Below are 22,654 nucleotides of genomic sequence, written 5' to 3'. Positions count from 1 at the left end.
GAATCCACGTAATAGGAAGGGGAGATAATGTGGGTCCACATGTGTCAAGGGTGGATCCTAGATTTAGGATGGCAGCCTAATTTTGGACGTCACTGAGCAGGTTTGACCTGTTCTCTGGCTCACTATAGAAACCATTATCAGCAGGGTGTAAACCCCACCTACAGGAACCAAACCAATAACTGCAAGCCTTTAGGGAGAAGTAGCCCATTGTCCTTAACAGCAGGGAGTGGGGCCCTCTTGTGGTGGGCACAGACAGTTGTCTGGTGACTGATTGCCTTCAGGGAGGTAACTTGACAATCATTTACCATTAGCTGCAAGCATTGTCCTAAGTCTAGCATATATTTGGGGGAGATGACTTGGGAGAAATCTTTCTGTTTCCCACAGTGCATATTATCAACAGTTTCTGAATTTGGATAAGATATTTAACGCATTTGAATCATCTCCATTATAAAAGCGAATGACATAGAAGTTACCTCAAACAAGTAGATAGAATTAAATTTGTAGAAAGTTGTATGTGTATAAATCACTGCCATTAAGTTAATTCTGAATCATAGTAACCCTGTAGGACAGAGTAGAACTGCCCTGTTGGTTTTTGAGAAAGTAAGTCTTTGCAGGAGGAGAAAACCTCATCTTTCTCTAATGGAATGGTGGGTAGTTTTGAACAGCTGACTCTTGGTTCTTAGTCCAAAGTATAACTCACTATGCCATAAGGTTAATTATTATTACTATTATATTTCTATACATGTGTAACTTAGTCATGATCTTTTGAGAAATCAATATTTTATTAATTAAAAATAATATGCTATATATATATTTGGAGTTAAGTATTCTTATTTAAAATTTAACCTTTAATCCTAGCTTATTTTCCAGATCTGAAAAAAAGACTAAACTTAGAAATTTGTTGTTGTATAAATTAACTTAGAATAAACCATAGAGGATCATTATAACTAAACACTAAGCTAAAATGAAAATTATATGAGTGAAATGTTCATTTATGTAATCATAATGTATTATTGCAGTTTTCTAAAATTAGAAAAATTATGAAGATGATAAAAAAAGATGAGCTCGCTGTGAACTCTGATAACTACTTGTTTTCCTGGAGAAGACACACAGTGCCAGAGTCCTGATTCCACATCAGTTATACTGAATTTATGAGAAATGAAGATAATTTGGAACAAATAAATTTCCTAAGTGGCCGTGCTGTAATGATTGGGTAGAGCATTTAATATAAGGTCAAGATGAAACTATCTCTAGAGCATTGTGTTACCTGACTCATAAGTCCATCTTAAAATCCCCTTTTCTCAGATATTAGTGTAATCTTTCCTAGCAAATGGTGTATACACATATATGTGGGTGTCTGTGTGTAAGTGAAGAAAGGGCTGGCTTTATATATATTAAACATTATTTTGAACACTATATATTCTCCATAACTTATCATGATTAATTTGAAACATTCCAATTTCATGGGAAGAACTACCCAATTAAGTCCCCTCCCCTCTACCTTTTTGAGTATGTCTTTACACAGAGAAGGGGAAGACATAAAGAAAAATAAAATTCAGACACAGAGATGAATCTTGAAAATACTATGCTCAGTGAAGTTAAGTCAATCACAAAAGGACAAATGGTGTATTGACTCATTTATACAAATTACCTAGGATAGGCGAATATATAGAAATGCATGTTTAATTGTGATTAGCAGAGTAGAATGGAGCAGAAAAAGAATGAACCACTGTGTAAGAAGTGTTGAGTTATTGCTTATGGGGATAGAGAATTAGGCAGATGTACATCACGATGTAGTTGGCATCATGGAATTTTACACATGAAAAGTGTTGAAATAGCAAATGACATGCTGAAAGAGGATATGGGAGATCGTTTCAAAACAACAATAAAAACGCAAAGGTGAAATTACAGCAAATTTTACTGATGCTTTGTGGACTCTGTTTAGAAGAAATGGGAATATCCCCAACTATTTCACTCATTGCTATCTAGTCAATGTTGACTAATAGCTATACACGGTAATTAATCATTGTTCATGATTCCCGGCTGGGTTTCTTACACTCTGATGACAGAAAATAAGGTGAGCCATTGTGAGGTTTCTTGAGTAGATAATACCTCGGTTCTGGGATTTGCACAAGAAAGAATTCACAGCAAAGCCCGTTTGCAATCTAAGTGCATTTTTATGAAGAATGGGAGAAGTTTCAGATTTTACAGTCTCAAAAGAGTACATGCTATTTCAGTGAAGCGTCCCAAACCATGCAGAAGCTGCGCAGAAGTTCACAACTGGACAAGAGCAAATTTGTGGACCAGCGCACCCACACATGCAGAACTGAGGCCAGAGAGAGTGTGGCACAGTGCAAGCAAGTGCTTGTGGGGGGCAAGAGTAAGTGAGAAGAGGAAAAAAGAGGAAATATCAGAGTGTGCTTCCTGCCTTTATTCTAGCCCACCTGCTCAGGCAGGCAAGTTTGAAGGTATTGGTTGACCCCACTGGCTGTGTTTAGCACACCTGAGCAATGTGCTGGGCCTAGTTTGGGCAACCCAGGTGTACCATCCACCTGGCTTGGCACCTGAATTTAACCATGCCCAACCCAGGGGTTTTCATGGGTGTCTAATGTTTGTCTGATTCCCTTCCAACTTCCCCTAGGGCAGCGGTTCTCAACCTGTGGATCACAACCCCTTTGAGGGTCAAACAACCCTTTCACAGGGGTCACCCAATTCATAACAGTAGCAAAATTACATTTATGAAGTAGCAACGAAAATAATTTTATGGTGTGTGCGTGGCGGGTCACCACAACACGAGGAACTCTATTAAAGGGTTGCAGTGTTAGGAAGGTTGAGAACCACTGGCCTAGGGAGTCTGTGCAGGCATGGGAGGGACAACCCACCTAACCATAAGCTGGCTACCTAACTCCATCATCGTCCTCTAAATTAAGCAAAGTAAATATTCTCAAACTATACGGCTACAGCTTATGAAATAAGAATGGCTCTAAGAATTGAATACTAGTTATTATATTTATGCTATCATTGATTTTATATTACATAGTTAGGCAGAAGTCTGGCACAGAGCTTCTCTAACAAATTAACTAACTATATGTAACAAATAATGCTGAGACATATTGACTCTCATTGGATATGAATGCTAAAATCACATTTCCTATATTGCTTTTAAATTTAAGGGCTTTGAGCTTCAATTAACTTCCAGAATAGTTTGATGATCAGAGAGAGAAAGCATTTTTTTTACAAACTGATTTTTACTGCAGTGACTGATGTTTAATACAGTGGCTACAGTCCATAGAGAAGTCTTGGTGGCCTAATGGGTGATGAGTTAGGGTGGTAACCAAAATGTCAGCAATTAGAAAACAGCAGCTGCTCCATGGGAGGAATATGAGGCTCTCTACTCCTATGACATATTACAGTCAATAATTATAGTATCAAGATGGCAACCGAGGAGCATACATGAAAGGGATTTAATGGAGAACTGAACAAAGAAGCCACTGAGAGGTATATCCTCCACTTTCAGACCACAGTATTTTCAGCATAAAGATAGGTAGATACAAATATGCCAAAATTAGGGAGCATCAAAGTCTGCCAGTTAGAATCCCCTTGGTCATCTCTTATGGAGCTGTGTAGGGTGAGTCAGCAGGGCAGCTGAGAGCAGGTATAAGTAAAGAACATAAGCCCAGGGAGCTCCAGCCCCACTCAGCACATCTAATCCCCATTCCCTGAGGTACAGCTCAGAACAGCCTCTGATCCCAAAACACCCAAAAAAGCCTTAGCCCTTAAAAAACACAGTCACACTAGGACTTTTTTCTTTTTTTTTACTTTTCAAACTTCTCTGGAATGTAGCCACCACACACTTGTTCCATTAACAATGTATTAGCATAAACAAAACAAGAAGAAACTGTAGCAGGTTTTACAAGCTCCTGAGCAAAGCTTAGAGTCCAAACATATTAACAGTTCTGCATCTTACACTACTATTTTTTCCTATTATTATTCTTAAAACTTTCATCTCTTTCCCCTTCCTTTAATTTTCCTTTCTTTAATCTAAATAAATGAAGTTTTATTTCATGACACTATTAACCTATCTTTTAGCTTTACTTTTCGTCTCGTCAAACAATTTCTTTCCTACTCATCCTCATAAAATCAAAATCTGATGTTATTTTTATATTTTTGAAAAATAGTTTTATCTATCAAATACCCACTCCCCATCACTGGAAATCCATTCTGCAACATTGCAAATCAGGAATTTTGAGGGCATAATCTCTCTTCCTTTCCAAATAACAATACCCAATCCCTCTCATTATTTTACCTACTGCTCCTTTTGCTCTCCCTCCATAACACTTACCCACTTTGGGATAGCTCCCCTAACACCTAATCTCACACATTCTCCCAGATACTTGATACAAATTGTCCATCACCCCTCTACTGCACAACATAACAGAGTAAACCACTCCCAAAAAACACCACCTACCTAACATCCCTGCTATTGACACCAAGATATCAGGAAAACAAAGGAAGCTATTGGCACACACACACAAAAGAGAAACAGACAAATAACGGAATACCAACCAGACCTAAATGCAGTGCCTGAAATTGAACAGGATATGATAGTGCTCATGCAATAGTTGAAGGAAGAGTCTGAGAGAAAAAGTGAAACAAAAGAAAAGCTAGTAACCTCACTAGAGAAACTCCAAACAGAAACACAAAAATCAAACACTACAAGAGCAGAATTGAACAACACTATAAAGGAACAACACAGTGGTATAAAGGAACAGAGAAACAGAATCCAGGAAAAGGAAACCCAAATTAGTGAGCTAGAAGAAAAATCTATAAATTCAAACCCAACATATGAAGAAATAACCAAAAAAATGTAAAAAGGATGAGAAAAGTTTGAGACAAATGAAGGACCAAAAAAAAAAAGTGGAACAACGTGTGTCTTATAGGGATTCCAGAAAAGGAATAAGAAAAATATCCACACAGTGAACAGTCCAAGAGCTCCTGCAAGAGAACTCTCCTCAATCTCTAAAGAGGAAAAGCTAATTACTCAAGAAGATGGAGAAACCCATCCAGAAGTGATCCCAAAAGGAAAACTCCCTGGCATGTTGTAGTCAAAATGTCTAACATCAACAGCAAGGAAAATATTCTAATAGCAGCTGGAGAAGAAAGATCAATTGCATACAAAGGGTCAGCATTTAAAACAACCTCAGATTTCTCAGCAGAAATCATGCATGCAAGAAGACAATGGAGTGACATATACAGAGTATTGGAGAGGAAATTTTTTGTGAAACTAGTTAGATTAAGCTGCTGGTAGACCCCGTTACTCAAAAGAAAAAATCTCAAACAGCATTATTATCAGATAGAGATTGTTGTAATCTTGATTATGCTGCATTCAATCTGATACCTACTCAGCTGACCTCCTTATTGACTCAACCTGAATTTCTTCTAGGTGCAAGTATCTCTTGTGTGTTCCAAAGCAAAAATTTATTCCCTAGCTTTTTAAATACTGTGGGAAGTCTCTTCTTTTTTTAACTTATTACTTGTATTTTTATCTTTATATTATATTATTTTATCCTTACCACATTAATTTGATTTTTTAAATTATTTCTATTGGGTTTTCCAGTTTATGAAGCACAGAAGGAGTGGATGCATAGAGTTAATAACTGATGCAAGAGTTTATATGGAATGTATGTGTGTGGGGGTGAGAGATAGGGAGGGTGAGGGGATTTGGGGAGTAGACCATGAAAGTGTGTGTGGGGGGACTATAACTGATTGTGTTTACACAACTCATTTTAAAGGCAATTTAATCATATTTGGAGGTGTGTTCTTAAACTGATTGTTGTAATATTGCTATAATTTTTTCTCAATATGACTGAATGATTGAACTATTAAATTGTATGAAATGTAGATTAGGTGTGAATAGAAATGTAACAAAGAAGAACAACAAGAAGAGGAGTGGAACATTAAAAAGAAAGTTAAAAAGCCAAAAAAAAAAAGAGTTACAGTCTCAGAAACTCATAGATGTAATTCTATCCTGTCCTATAGGGTCATTATGAGTTGGCATTGACTTGACGGCAGTGAGTTTGGGAATTTAGGGTGCTATAATGAAAGGAAATTACTTGGTATGGCTCTTCTATCCAAAGTCTTTGTATCTCCCACCAAATGACATGCAAATAAGGTATAGAGGACTTTAAGGAAGGATTGATCAGTTTTACCATTCCTCTGGTATAAAGTGGACCCTCTAAGATGCAGGAAGAAGAATCTTATAACCACAAAGAAAGAAGAGCCACCAGTAGAGTGTATGGGAGATCCTTGTATAAAGTGATGTCAGTCCTACATGAAGGCGAGGCAAGAGTAAAGGCAACAGAGGCTCCAGCACTGAGATCATGAGAATGAGCAGCAAGCTTCCCAGCCCAAAAGATGAGTAAAACTGACTACCTTTAGCCATGTGGGTGGCTTTTAGAATGGGGTAAACTTTAAGCGTTTATCGGTGCTAAGGAAGCTTTGTAATATTTTCCTGAATAGGTAAGAAGCCAAGGGGCCATGTGGGTGAGAGAACAATAGCAAGAGAGAAATTCAGGATCAGAAAGAGATATGCCTACCAGCATGGCTGAGGAGACGTGCTGCTGTAGGCAAAACGACTGTATCCTTAATAGTTTCTGAACTTGACTTGTTTTTACTTGTCAACTTCTCTCATACACCCCAAACTTATGAGGGGGAAAAAAAAGAGTTACAGTCTTTGAAAGAAAAGGTGCGTTTCCCTGGTCCTACAGGGTCACTATGAGTCAGAATTGACAATGTCAGTGAGGGTGACAGGCAGTCCCAGGTAGCTACTGTCCATGGAAACTTGTATCCCAACCACAACAATATATCATGAAACTTTGAATGAGATAAGAAATACAAAGTAATTTGGTAAGTTATAAAATACTATAGTGTATATATTTTATCACTTTTTATCACAGTATAAATCACTTTTATTATTTTAAAATTATAACCTTTTCTCATATCTCTAGATTTTATACATCAAATGACTGAAACTCAAGAAATCACAGGCATTCCCATATTGGATTCTTTATTGACATTGTTTTTCATTTCCTAATAAAAAATTGCCTCATGGGAGGGGGTAGCGGGGAGGGAGGGGAAAAATGAGGACCTAATGTCGGGGGTTTAAGTGGAGAGAAAATGTTTTGAGAATGATGTACAAATGAGCTTTACACAATTGATGTGTGTATGGATTGCGATAACAGTTGTATGAGCCCCTAATAAAATGTTTTAAAAAAAGAAAAGCAAAAAAAGAAAGGGGATTAATAAAAAAAAAAAGAAAAGAAAAAAAATTGCCTCGTGATTACAGACCTCTTTAAATAAAAACTCAGTCAATCTTCTTCTCAATTTGTCTGCCAGTTTGCTAGTTTGTCATGCTCTGGAGACCTGAATGTTGATGTGATGCTGAAAAATTTTCTACCTGCTGGTATGCCACCTACTGCTATACTGCTGGTATGTTAAATAACAGCAGGGTGACCCATGGTGGCTAGGCTTTTGGGGTGCTTTTATAATAAAAGCAGTCTGGAAAGAAGGAATTTAAAATCTGCTGTTAAGGGTATTAGCCACTAAATTTTGTGAAGAGCAACAGAATATTGTCTTATATAGTGCTGGAAGATGAGCTTTTGGGAGTATAAGTCCCTTGAAATATTATGTTGGAAAATGGATAGGGCAAATATTTTAGGAACTTTATTTACTGATAGGGCAAGATTTGAGTTGAAAACATCCATTAATAATCAGAATGTGGGATACACACAATGTATGATTTTAGGAAAAAAGGGAAATCATAAAAATGTAATACAATGCATAAAGGTTGATATCCTAGGTATTAGAGTTGAAATGGAATAGTATTGGCCATTTTGAGCCAGGTAATATGATTTGTTATGCAGGAATGACAAATTCAGGAGGAATGTCATAAATTAACCATTTATAATAATGGTTTTAAGATATTCCATCATCAAGGAAATTAAATCAATTAATAAAGTTTATTTACTAACCATAAAACTAATGATGAAGAAATTGAAGAATACTACTAACAACCTCAGTCAGAAATTGATCCAATGTGCAATCAAGATAATTATTGACAATTGGGATGCAAACTTTGGAAACAAAAAGAAAGAAATAGCGGTGGGGAAATATAGACTTGGTGATGGAAATGAAGCTAGAGATTACATGATAGAATTTTGCAAAACCTAAGAAAGTAGAAATATTACAGAAATTTTTTTCAATAAAACAAAGAGCAATTAGACACATGGACTTCTTCAGATGGAGTACACAAAAATCAAATTGACTACATTTTTGGGAAGAGACACTGGAAATGCTACATATCAGCCATTAAAATTAAGCCAGGGGCTAACTGTGGAATAGACCATAAATTGCTCATATATAAGTTCAGCTGAAAGCTTAAGAAATTTAAAACAAGTCCACGAAAACTAAAATATGAACTTGAATAATCCCACCTGAATTTTAAGAACAGAATTGAGTCTTTGAACACTAATGACAGAAGACCTCCCAACTGTGGGATGACATCAAGAACCTCATTCATGAAAAAAGGAAAAGGTTACTAAAAAAGGCAGAAAAGGAATAAAAGACCAAAGGGTATGTCAGATGAGACTCTGAAACTTTTTCTTTATTGTAGAGTAGCTAAAGCTAATGGAAGAAAGGATGAAGTCAGAGTTTAATAGAACATTTCAAAGGGCAGAGTGAGAAGACAAAGCCACATATAATAATGAAATGTGAAAAAAAACTAAAATTAGAAACCCCAAAGGGAAGAATATGCTCAGCATATCTTAAACTGAAAGAACTCAAGAAAAAATTGAAGTCTTGAGTTGCAGTATTGAAAATTCAATGGGTAAAATATTGAATGATGCAAGAAGCATTAACAAAAAAGCTTGAAAGAGCACAGAATCGCTGTGCCAAAAAAGGATTTCAAAACATTAAAAAACCTAGTTGACATGACAGCATTTTAGGAGCATATGGGCAAGAACCAATTGTGCATAAAGAAGGTGTTCAAGCTGCATTGAAATAATTAGTCCAAGACAAGGCTCCGAGAGACACAAGAAGATGATGTCTAGTTAGATTCATCGACCTAGAGCTCCTGCTGCCAGACCAGAAAACTGGGAGGTAAGGTGAAGGAGACTGGGAGGTGGACTCCTGAAATTAGAATCAGGGTACTAACATCTGTCCTGAACCCCGTTTTTTAAAAATTTCCACTCAATGCGAACCAAGAACACACTAAATCACTCTAGCTTCAGTTTGGCAGTGAGTAGCGATTTCCCCAGGCTGATGCCCTTTTAAAAGGGACATAATCCCAGACATGATGTAAATCTCTGAAAGCTAGTCACAAGACCCCACACCAGGGCTCCCTGCGTTTTTTAGCTGCCTTGAGCTCATAGCCTGGGGATCGGGGTCAGCGGGTAGCCATAGATTTGGAGCAATTGAAAAAAAGTAAGGAAATTTACCTGAGTCAGGTCATGGTATGACAGAAAATAAGCGGATAGTCATAGTCCTGGGGGAAAATTCAATTCCAGTTGGCTGAGAAGAAAATCTCTCTGATAAGCTGGATCTCCTCCTCTGGGGATCAGTATGACAGCTCCCAAATAAGGGCACTCCATAAGCACTATATAACAAGAAAGAAAAGTATTTTCTCAGTAAAAACTGCAAATCCCAGGTTCACTGTTTAACTCTAAGGCAACTGATAGAATGAGTCCTTTAGCACATATTAGCAGAATACTGGAGCCCCTGCTAAGGAAGGCCAGAAGTTAGCTACAGAGCCCAGAGGCTTTCAACATAACAAGCCTCAGTTTGAGGATAACTTAATTCAATTCCTGCTGGCCAGGAGGAAAAAAACAACAACAACCTCTGAGCTATTAGGGCATCAGTGGTCCTGGCACAAGCTAAAACAACAAACCCAGCTCCACTCTCTGTGATCCTACACACAGGTAGGGAGGTCCTACCTGTCCTGGGGCCCTACATGGGGCTGAAGGAACGTACCCCACTCTGCTGCAGTGCTTCATGCAGCAATGCAGCACAAGGCAGCTATACCAGTGACTCCAGTGCTCAACAACACTGTGGGAACGAACCACTGCCTAGCCTCTGCTGTGATCTTTCTTTTGAGGGTAATTCTGCCCAGCATCTGTGAAACCCTACACCAAGCGGGCACACCATCCCGGAACCTTGAGGCAGGATTGTAACTCCTCTGGCCCCAAAGCCAGGCATCAGTTATCTCCTTATTACAACTCTTTATCTTCTCTCTTTATTCTTCCACCCTTCTATCTTTCCCACTACAGTCAGTCTCAGCCAGCCCAGCTTTGTTTTATGTTTTTCTCTTTCTTTCTTTCTTTCTTTCTTTCTTTCTTTCTTTCTTTCTTTCTTTCTTTCTTTCTTTCTTTCTTTCTTTCTTTCTTTCTCTCTTTTCCTCTTCTCTCTCTCTCTTTCCTTTCATATTGCACTGCTGGTTTCTGGGCCACTACACTCTGCCCAGGGCAACTCAACCCAAATAACAGGGGGAACTCCAGCCTGCCATCTGTGGGGGCGCTTTATACCACACAAGGCAGCTGTGACAACCATCTAAGTGCTCCCAGATGCTGAGGAAACCTCAGTCTGGCCTCTAAGGTGATTCTGCCAACTAGGGCAATTTCTCCCAGTACCACTGGGACCCTGCACTAAAAGGGCACACTAACTTCCCACCTTGGGGCAGGGTTTAAGCCCCTCCAGCCCCACATTCAAGCAATCAGGGATCAGCTGTCTCTTTACTCTTTTTTTCCTTCTCAATTTCTTCTCTCCCATCACACTCAATCTTAGCGAGCACAGGTGTTTCCCCCCCCTTTCTTCCTCTTTATTTTATTTTCTCTCTCTTTTTTTCCACTTCTTCTTCCTTTCTTCTTTTCAGGTTTAAACCCCTCCAGCCCCACATTCAGGCAATCAGGGATCAGCTATCTCTTTACACGTTTTTTTTCTTCACTCTTTCTTTTCTCTTTCCTATCACTGTCAATTCTAGCTAGCACAGTTGTGGTTTTTCCCCCCTTTCTTTCTCTCTCTCTCTTTTTCTCTTCTTCTTTCTTTCTTTCTTCTTTTCCATTTATATCCTGTCCCTCTCTTTCCTTCCACATGCTACTACTGGTTTCCAGACCCCTAACTTTTGCCTGGGGCAACTCTGCCAACTCAGTGGGGAGAGCTACAGCCTGCTCTCTGTGACAGTGCTGCACATGGAATGAGGCAGTGCTACACATGGCATGGTATGGGGCTCAGTTATCTCTTTATCTATTTTTCTTCTCTTTTTCTTCTTTTCCCTGCTTCTTATATCCCTTCTCTCTTTCCCACCACAATCTCAGCAGTTTCAGTTTTACTTTTTTGTTGTTTTCTTTTATTTGACTATTTTTACTTTTATTTTGTCTTTGCATTTTGTGTGTATGTGTTAGTTTGTTTTTCATATTAGCTCTTGTCTTTGTTTTCTCCTTTCTCTCTTTTTATCTTCTCCCTCTCTTTCCTTTCACAAGCCACTCCGGCTCCAGGCCACTCCCCTCAACCTAGGGCAACTCTTACAGCCCAGATAGGGGAGCTTTTGCCTACACCTCTTGGCTGTACATGCAGCTGGGGAAATCATGGCCATCCTCCACCATACCCCAAGTGACTGGGCGATTTCCCCTCTAAATAACTGGGGGAACACCAGTATATGCCCCAAGACCCTACAAGTTACTTGGGGATTTCCTGCCCACCATCAGTGGTGTTCCTTGGTGCTGTGAGAATATCTGTCCAACCTCCGCTGTGATCTCTCAGACTAGGATAATTCCGACTGCCATCTACGGTGTTCTACACACACATCCTCTGTGGCACTCCAGTTGCAGAAAGAACCAACACATAATATCCAACGCACTCAAAACACTGTGAAACACACCACTGCAGTTTACAGAGAGGTCAGCCAGTGAAACGCCATTCACTTGGGCCCACAACCACCTGACCAGTGACCCATGAGAGAACTATAAAACACATTACAAATAACGGCATACTGGTTTTCTGGGGTAAGAGTAAAAGCACAGGAAGATACAGTGGTATCCTGACCTCCCCAGTGCAGCTACCTGCAGGTAGTTCATAGAAGCACACATATGAGTTCCCCAAGAGACAGTCCAGTGCTCTTCAACTCTGGCAGATGGCACCAGGCTCCTCTAAAACAACATATAAACAGCAACAAGCCCCAATAGCCACAATGAAAAAGCAGGAGAAACAGAAGACAATTCCAGAAGAAGTCATGAACCTAACGATGTCACAGAAAGAAATTTTCAGAATGCTGATTGGAATAATACAGGATATGAGGGAAGCAATACACAAAAAGGATGAAATGATAGAGTAGATAAAGGAAACACACCTAAATGAAATACAAGATTTAAGTGATTAAATAGCAAAATTCAGTAGCAAATTAACAGACTTTACCAACAGACTTGAGGAGGCAGAGTATAGCCAAGGAGACCTCAACAAACAGGAAAAGCAGTCAAATAAGACAATCAGAGAAGCTGAAGAAAACTTGAGAGTCATGTATGAAGTTATGAAGAGGAACAATATTAGAATAATTGGACAACTGGAATAAGACACAGCAAAGAAATCAACGGTGAAAATGGCAAGGGAATTCTTAGAGGAAAACTTCCCCAGTTTAATAAATGAAAATTAGGCAACCACTCAGGAGGCTGAAAGAACACCAGCCAGACTGAATTCCAAGAAGAAGTCACCAAGACACATAATAGTTCAATTATCCAGTTATGAGGAAGAGAAGATCATAAGATCAGCTAGGGGAAAAAATCACTTATAAAGGTATCCAAGTAAGAGTATGTTCAGACCTATCAGCGGACACAATGAAGAAGAGGAGGAAATGGAGTAACATATTCCCAAAATTTAAGGAAAATAATAAACCCAAGAATACTATCCCCGCCTAAATTATCTATCAAAATAGATTGAGAAGAGTCTTTCCAGACAAGGAAAAACTCAAAGAATACATTAAAAGAAACCAAGTCCTAAAAAAGATCCTTGTTGACCCAGTATGGGCAGAAGATCAACATTCACCGAGTGCAAATAACAGACCATCACATAGAACAACTTCAACCAGTTGGTAACAAAGAGAAAACAGCCCCCAAGATATCATTAGCTCAAGAGTGGAAAGAATGAAACACACACACATACACAACACAAACTAATAAGGTAGGTAGGACAACGACTAACACAAAAGGTACAAGATGCAGTTACAGAATTCACAGATGGATGTAATAACACTGAACATCAATGCACTGATCTCAGGCATTAAAAGGCAGAGGCTAATAGACTGGCTCAGAAAACATAATACATCTATCTGCTGCTACAGGAGACACAACTCAAGCTTGCAGAAAAATCCGGTTGAGAATTCAAGGCTTGAGAAAAATGTACCAAGCAAATGGCAAAGCAAAAAACGCAGGGGTAGCAATCTTAATGTCTGACAAAATTGATTTCAAGTTATAAGCCATAACAAGAGACAGGGAGGGGCACTATTTATAATGCTCAAGGGAACAGTAGACCAAGAACCAGTGAGCATAATAAATATATACATGCCAAATGAGAGACCCATGAAATTAATAAACACTCCAAAAGATAATAAAAGAAATCACAGGCTCAAAAATTAAAGTGGCTGACTTTAATACACCATTCTCTGAAAAAGACAGATCAGAGGGAAAGAAACTCAACAAAGAGACTACAGGTCTAAACAGCACAATTGGACGACTTGACCTGATTGATATTTTCAGAGCTTTCCACCAAATGCAAAAAAGTTAATATTCTTTTCAAGTCCACATGGCATATAATCAAAGCTAGACCACATGCTAGGACACAAGTTGAACACGAGCAAATTCAAGTACATAGAGATTATACAGGCATCCTGCTCTGACCACTGTGCTATTAGGTACGAAATCAACAGAAGTACGATAAAGGAAACAATTAGAGGATGAATAGTTCTCTAATGCAAAAGGAGTGGGTATTGACTCAGATCAGATATGAAATCAGGAAGTTTCCAAAAACCCACGAGAATGAAAATACTATGTGCCAAAAACTGGGATACAGCAAAGATGTTTATCAGAGGAAGGCTGATAGCAATACATGCACACATGAAAAAGGAAGAGAGACTTGTGGTTTATATGCTGGCATAAAGCTTACACCAATTACAGCAGTGTCAATAGAACAATCCTACCAATAATAAAATAATAAAAGAAATAATAAAAATCAAAGCTGAGATTCAGGAGAGGGAAAACAAGAAAACTATGGGAAAAATATTGCAGCTAAAATATGGTTCTTTAAAAGGATTAGCATAATTCAGAGGCTGCTGGTAAGCCTAACAAAAGAAAGGAAGGAACAAATTTAATTAGCAAGGATTGGGGATGAAACGGGACATTACAACGGGCACTAATGAAATCCAAAGGATAATTACACAGTACTATGAAGGCCTGTATTCTAACGAATTCAACAACTTGGAAGACATGAGCAAATACTTGGGAAAAAAATCCCTCCCTAGTTTATCCCAGATGGATGTCAAGAACCTCAACAAACCCATAGCAATTAATGAAATAGACAAAGTTATTAAGGAATGACCAACAAAAAAAATCCTTGGGCCAGATGGCTTCACAGGAGAATCCTACCAAGCATTCAGGGACGAACTGACACCAATCCTACACAAACTCTTCCAGAACATAGAAAAAGACAGAAACTCCCAAACTCTTTCTATAGGCTAGTATAACTATGATATCTAAACTGGGCAAATATCCCACAAGAATTGAGAACCACAGACCAATATCCTTAATGAACATTGATGCAACAATCCTTAACAAAATACTGGCCAAATGAATACAAAAGCATATAAAATAAAGTAAGTCACCATGAATAAGTGGGATTCACACCAGAGATGAAGGGATGGTTCAACATACAAAAGACCATTAGTGTTATTCGCCATATTGACAGAAAAAAATGTAAGAACAACATGATAATATTGATAGATGAAGAAAAAGCATTGGCAACATCCAACACCCATTCCTGTTTAAGACACTCAAGAATATAGGAATAGAAGGGACATTCCTTAATATTATACAAGCTATATATGAATCACTAACAGCCAACGTGGTAATCAATGGAGAAAAGATGAAAACAATTCCACAGGAAAAAGGGACCAGATAAGGATACCCGTAGCCCCCACTCCTATTTAACACTGTACTGAAGGTCCTAGCTAACAACATAAGACAAAGAAAATACATCAAAATTATTTGTCTGGGGAAGGAAGAGACGAAACTATCATTATTCGCAGATGATATGATTTTATACATCAAAAATCCCTGAAACTCCACAAGTGGAGTGTTGGAAGCAATAGAGGCATATGGCAGAGTGGCAGTATACAAGAACAACAAACAGAAGTCTATCGGACTATTACAAACATCAGACAAGACCAGGAAATGGGTATAAAAAAGGTAGTACCCTTCACAATAACCAAGCACAAATTGAAATATCTAGGAATATACTTGACTAAAAAAACAAAAGATTTGTACGATGAAAACTACAGAACACTATTACAAGGAACCAAGAGTGACCTCAACAAATGAAAGACTATCCCATGCTCATGGATTGGAAGACTCATTATGTTAAAGATGTCAGTTGTACCCAAGGCACGATATAATTTTAATGCTATCCTATACAAATGCCATCATCTTTCTTCAAAGAACTGAAAAACTGATTACCAACTTCATATGGAGAGGGATGAAGCCCAGCATTAACAGAGAACTCCTCAAGAAGAAAGACAGAGTGGGAGGACTTGCTCTACCTGACTTTAGCACATACAATATGGCCACAGTGGTCAAAATAGTGTGGTACTGGTATAACGACAGATATTCAGGCCAATGGAAAAGAACTGAAGACCAGAAATAAAAACATCAGCATACAGGCAACTGTTCTTTGACAAGGGCCCCAAAACTATCAAATTGGAAGCAGATGCCCTCTTTAATAAGTGGGGCTAGAAAAAAACTGGGTATCTACCTGCAGAAAAATGAAGCAAGACCCTTACCTCACTCCATGCACAAGAATAAACTCAACGTGTATCACAGATCTTGAAGTAAAACCTCAAACAATTAGGGCTATTAATGAGGGAATTGGGACAAACCTAAGAACCTTGCCACCGGGAATACATAGGCTATTGGAAGTAGGGAAGGATAAAAATACAAGAAGACACAAATTGACAAGTGGGATATACTGAAGACAAAGCACCTGTGGACATCAAACAAATTCACCAAGGGAGAAATAAGAGAGCGCACAGACTGGGAAACATCTTTCGCAATGACACATCAAACTCAAGTTTTATAATGAAAATCTACAATACTTTTCAAGCTTACAATAGGAAAAGAACTAACTGCCCACTGTGGAGTTGGGAAAAGGACCTGAACAGAAGTTTCACAGGGACAGAAATCCGAGTGGCCAATAAACATGAGAAAATGTTCCCAATCTTTAGCCATAGAGAAATGCAAATTAAAACAACTATGAGATACCACCTAACACCCTCAAAGATAGCACAATTCAAAAAGTCAGAAAGTAACAAGTGTTGGAGGGGCTTTGGTGAGATAGGTACTCTCATCCATTGCTGGTGAATCTGTAGGTATGTACAGCCATCACGGAAATTGATTGGTGATATCTAAAACAGATGGAAATTGAGCTACCATATGACCCAGCAATCCCCCTACTAAGCATATACACAGAAGAGGCAAGAAACAAACCACGGCCAGATATCTGCGTCCCAATGTTCATTGTGGCACAGTTCACAATTGCAAGGAGTTGGAACCAACCCAAATTTCCATCAACAGATGAATGGCTCAAAAAACTGTGGTACAGACTTACATTGGAATTCTATGCATCCCTAAAAAGCAGTGATGAATGCATGGAGCACATTCCGCATGGGAAGAACTGGAGGAAATCATACTAAGTGAATTAGTAAAGCACAAAACGACATGTACAACATGAGTCCACTGAGGTAAGCTTAAAACAACAACAACAACAAAAATGGGGCATAGGAAAAGCTACTATATACATACATCCCTGAGATGAGGTCCAGCAACTATGGCAGGGACCAAACCCAATACTGGGATACATATAGCAGCCAACTAAATAAGAGGGGGAAAGAAAGGGGGCAAAAAGACATGCATGGGGGGGAGCAGGGCACTAATCCACTCAGGGGAGGGGATTATTTATATCTCCACAGGAGAAGGAGAGATACCAGGCTTCAACCCAATGTGCCAAGACTTGAATACAAAATACTGGCATGTACCAGGGAACCAACAGAGAGGTCTACAGTGCAGGCTCCAATCCAAACTATGTGGATACCAACCCCACCCCACCCCCTGAAGAATGCACTTCAGAGGACAGCACTGGGGCTACAGCTTGGGGAGAGGGGTGCGTCGTATTAGAGCACATAGAAGAAATGCAATGGGATGTAGAGGGAGGAGAAGACATCCAGGCCCACCAAGCCCCAAGGACGATGTTCCTGATCAGAGCAGACAACGCTAAAGGAGGACCATAGGGCTGGCCCCAGCACAGTGACATCCGTCACTTAACCATGATGATGCGGGGGACAGCATTGGAGACACAGTGTGAGAATCGTGCAGGGTCTGGGCCCATAACACTGGGGTAAGGCACTGAGGGCATGCAGCAGAGCAGCAGGGGGAGCAGAGGGGGAAACTCCCAGGGAATACCAAAATAGACTTGGGATACAGAGTGTGGCACCCCATCAGACTCAACTGGAAAACACTCATAAAAGCCAAAAAACAGACCTTAAACTATTTATAGGCTTTTCCATTTTTATCAGTGGCTTTCCTTTTGTTATTGTTATTTTGTTCTTGCTTTCTGCTGCTGTTGTTGTTTTGTTGGTTTTGACTTCCTTTGTTGTTTTATTTGGCTTTGCATGTTTTTTTCACTTATTAATTTATCTGCATGTCTATCTAGATAAGATAGGCAGGATAAATAATTTGGAGATGAAAAGAACGGGACCAATTGTTCCAGAGGAGTACAGTAGAAGGGGTGGTGGGATAAAGGAAAGGGTGGGGGACCAACCCACTACAAGGGAACAAAAAGTGAACTAAAACCAAAGGAAGGAAGGTCGTAGGATGCCTAGTGGGGCTCAATCAAGGGCAATGTAGCAGCAAGGAATTACTAAACCTGAATGAAGGCCAAACATGATGGTTGGACAAGTGGGAAGTAAAAAGGAAATAGCAGAAAGAACCAGGAGGAAATGGACATTTATAGAGGCCTAAATACAGGCATGTACATATGTAAATATATATATATAATGAGAGGGGAATATAACTATGTACTAATATCTGTATGTTAAGAATTAAGATTGTAGATAGACATTGGACCCGAACTCAAGTACTCCCTTAACACAAGAACATTTTGTTCTAAAAATCCAGCATTTTGTGATGTTCACCTTCCCGACATGATCGCAGGAGACAAAATGTGAGTATAAGCAAATGTGGTGAAGAAAGTGATGGTGCCTGGCTACCAAAAGACATAGCATCTGGGGTCTTAAAGGCTTGAAGTTGAAAAGAGGCCATCTAGCTGAAAAGCAACAAAGCCCACATGGAAGAAGTACACCAGCCTGTGTGATCATGAGGTATCTATGGGATCAGGTATCAGGCATCTAAGTCCCAGAATAAAAACATACCCAGGATGAATTGGGGGTGGTGGTGCATGGAGTGGAGACCCAATGCCCATCTGTAGAAAATTGGACATCCCCTCACAGAGGGATCAGAGGGAAGAGACGAGCCAGTCATGGTGTAGTATAGCACCAATGAAACACACAACTTTCCTCTAGCTCTTTGGTGCTTCCTTCCCCCCACTATAATGACCTCAATTCTACCTTACAAATTGGATTAGACCAGAGCATGCACACTGCTTCAGGTAAGAGCCTAAAACACAGGGAATCCAGGATAGAAAAACCCCTCAGGGAAAACAAGGAGAGTAGAGATACCAGGAAGATTAGGGGAGACTGTGGGGAGTAGGGGAAATTGATCACAAAGATCAACTAGAACCCCTACCCAGGGAGACGAATAACGGAAAAGTGGGTGAGGGGTGACAGGGAATAATGTAAGATATGGAAAAAATAATCTATAACTTATCAAGGGTTCGGGAGGGAGGCAGGTGGGGGAGAGATGGGGAAGAAACGGGGAGCTGATATCAGGGCCTCAAGTGGGAAGAGAATGCTTTGAAAAGGATGATGGTGGCATATGTGCAAATGACACATTGGAGAAATGTATGGATTGTGATGAGATGTAAGAGTCCCCAATAAAAGTATTCTAAAAATTTAGGGAAAAAAACGACAAGGCTTCCTTCCGGAATTCATGGAATACCAATTGAAATGTTGCAACAAGCTGAAAAAGCACTCACTTGTTTATGTCAGGAAATTTGGAAGATAGCCACTGGGTCGACTGACTGGAAGAGATCCATATTTGTATGCTTTCTGAAGAAAGGTTACTAACAGAATGCTCAAATTATAGGACAATATCACTGATATGGTTTACTTGTTTATATGCAACTAAATTCTACTGAAGATGATGTAACAGTGGTTTCAGCTGGCCAAACTTAAGGCTGGATTCAGTAGAGAATATGGAATGAGGGATACCATTACTGATGTCAGATAGATCTTGCCTCAAAGTAGAGAATACCAGAAAGATATTTGCTTGTACTTCGTTAATTATGCCAAGCCATTCAACTGTGTGGATCATAACAAACTATGAGTAACCTCGAGAATAGTGGGAATTCCAGAACATTGCCTATGCTCATGTGGAATTTCTGCATGGATCAACAAGCAGTTTTGAAAAGACAATGAGGGACTAAAGAGAACAGAATTTCATGGTTTAAAATCAGGAAATGTGTGCATCAAGGTTGTACCCTCTCACCATACTTATTCGATCTCTATGCTAAGCAAACAATCAGAGAAGCTGGTTTATATTAAGAACAATGTGGCATCAGGATTGGAGAAAAGACACGTTAACAACCTTCACTATGCATATGAAACAACCTTGCTTTCAAGTGGTTTGAAATATTTGCTGTTGAAGATCAAGGATTACAGCCTTCAGTATGGAGTACAAGTCAATGTAAAGAAAACCAAAATCTTCACAACTGGACCAATAGGTAACATCATGATGAATGGAGAAAAGGTCGAAGTTGTCAAGGATTTTGTCTTGTTTGACAAAAGAGGTGTTGCACTAGGTAAATCTGCTGCGCAAGACCGCTTTAGAGTATTGGAAATAAAGGATATTACTTTTAGGACTAAGATGCACCTGCCCAAAGCCATGGTTTCAATTACCTCATATGCATGTGAAAGTTGACATTGAATAAAGAAGACTGAAGAAGAAGGACAAATCATTCTGTCCTGTAAGAAGCATTGCAAAAGCGGTCCTTAGTGTCAAAGATGACAAGCCTTTTGGAGCCAAGACTCTATCTTACATACTTAAGATATACTGTTAGGAGAGACCAGTCCTTGGAGAAAGATAGCATGTTTGGTAAAGTGCTAGGGCAGTGAAGAAGAGGAAGTATGTCAAAGAGAAGCATTGACACCATGGTTTCAATTATAACCTCGGTCATGGAGCAATTGTGAGGAGTGTGCAAGACAGGAGTGTTTCATTCTGCTGTGTATTAGGTTAATATGGGTCAGAACTCACTTGATGGAACCTAACACCAACACTGAAGGAATTAGTACAAAGCAAAGCTCCAAAACTTGGCAGAAGACCAATTCTGATGTTTTAACAAACCAATGCAACACTGAAAGCTCTTGCCAATCAAGTGTAAAACATGGTACCCATTCAAAAGAAAGGTGACACAGAATTGGAAATTATTGAATAACTATTAATATCACATGAAAATAAAATGTTGAAGGTAATTAAAAATGTTTGCAGCAAAACTTCAGCAGAGACCTGCCCAAAAGTTCACTCTTGATTCAGAAGAAGACATGGACCCAGAGTATCATTGCTGATGTCAGATTGAACTGTGTGGACCATAAAAAAACATGGATGGCATTGCAAAAATGGGAAATCCAAAACACTTAACTGGGCTCTTGGGGAAGCTGTGCATTCAAAAAGACTGCTTTTTGAATAGAATCAGATAATTATACATAGTTTAAAATCAAGAAATGTGTACATCAGGATTGTATCCTTTCACTATACTTACTCAATTTGTAAGTTGAGCAAATAAGCAGTGAAGTACCACCCCAGCAAAATATGGTGGCCCTGGACTGGATGCCCCTCAGTGCCTCTGTACTGGCTGTGGCTGCCAGACTGCATTCCTATCTGGACTTTTGTCCCCACTTCCTTGTCTTTTGGTTGTGCCCAAATTTTCTGTCACCCTGGGGACACACTTGTCACCAGCTTGACTTGAGCCTCCACTCAGAGATAGCTGCTCTCTGCTTCACCTGCGTATGCTGCTATTCCTGTGTCATTCTTGTATCAACAGAGACGTGTGTCTCTCTTCACTGTTTCTGAAGAGGTGGGATTATCAAGCTGCTCTGGAATCAGATAGCAACAAAAACATGGCTAACTTCAGCTGTCTTTCAAGTCTGGGAGACCCAAATATTGCCCTATGAAAGATGGACTTGCTGCCAGTGTCCTGGCAGCTGGCTGCTGGAACTTTGAATGAAACAGTCTGCTGCTCACTGTGTTAAGGGAGTCACTGATTAACTCCTTATCCTTTCCAGAACATTAAGCGAAAGGGATGTGTTGGAGGTGCCAAGTCAGCCACAATTTTGGTAGAGCTGTCTGCGAAAATAATAGAGATACAAGAAATAAAGAAAAGACTTGGGGGAGAGGCACAGTCTTGGACATCAGTGAAGAGCGTTTGGCTGTGCCCATGAAAGGAAATTCGCAGTGCAGGTTGGTAAATTAGCCATTCTCCCTTTTTGCACTGGGAACAGCCCTATAGCATTAACGAGAGGGAGCCAGGGACATATGCCGAGCTCATCACTTTCCATCCTTCCTTCAACAAAGGAGCCCTGCTCACTGTGTGCTAGTCCATAGGCTGAATTGCCCACATCTTGCTGTACTTTGTCAATGCACAGTTTTCATTATCTAGCCCAGTGTTTCTTCAGGGCTGAGCCCCCTTGGGGATGGTGATTTTGTTCATGACCTGCCCCTCTTTACTGTGATATCCTCAACTCTCAACCTATGCTGTGTGGGACTCACTCCCAGGACCACTCCTTACTTGAATCTCCCTCCCACCTCTAATAAAAAACTTTTTCACTTGGTGAAAAAAAGTATTAAAATTGGAAAAGGGCTTATAGCAACCCAAGTACGCAAATGGCATAACCTTGCTTACCAAGAGGACTTGTAACACTTAGTAATAAAGATCAAAGACTATAGCTTTCAACATGAATTACAAATTAATGTTAAAAAGGCAAATATCCTCATAAATGGACCAATCGACAATATGGTGAAAAATAATAAAGATTGAAGTTAACAAATATTTTTGTGGCTTAAATCCACAATCAATGCTACTAGAAATAGCAGTACAGAAAGAAAATGACTTCTTGGGAAAATCTGCTGTACAATCCTCTTTGAAGTGTTAAAGAACAAAATGCATTTGAGTTCTAGGT

The 22,654-nt window shown here is 39.4% G+C and overlaps 1 pseudogene; it reads left to right on the top strand.

Moving 5' to 3' along the window:
- Positions 1-2,253: 2,253 nt before the first annotated feature.
- LOC115868633 lies at positions 2,254-22,267 on the top strand (annotated as a pseudogene).
- The last annotated feature ends 387 nt before the right edge of the window (positions 22,268-22,654 follow it).

Source organism: Echinops telfairi, unplaced genomic scaffold (assembly GCF_000313985.2).
Source record: "Echinops telfairi isolate 266 unplaced genomic scaffold, ASM31398v2 ScPeMD7_16;HRSCAF=60, whole genome shotgun sequence".
In the NCBI taxonomy this organism is placed as follows: Eukaryota; Metazoa; Chordata; class Mammalia; order Afrosoricida; family Tenrecidae; genus Echinops; species Echinops telfairi.
Note: the sequence above shows the minus strand (reverse complement) of the source record. Positions and strands in the feature narration are given on the sequence as shown.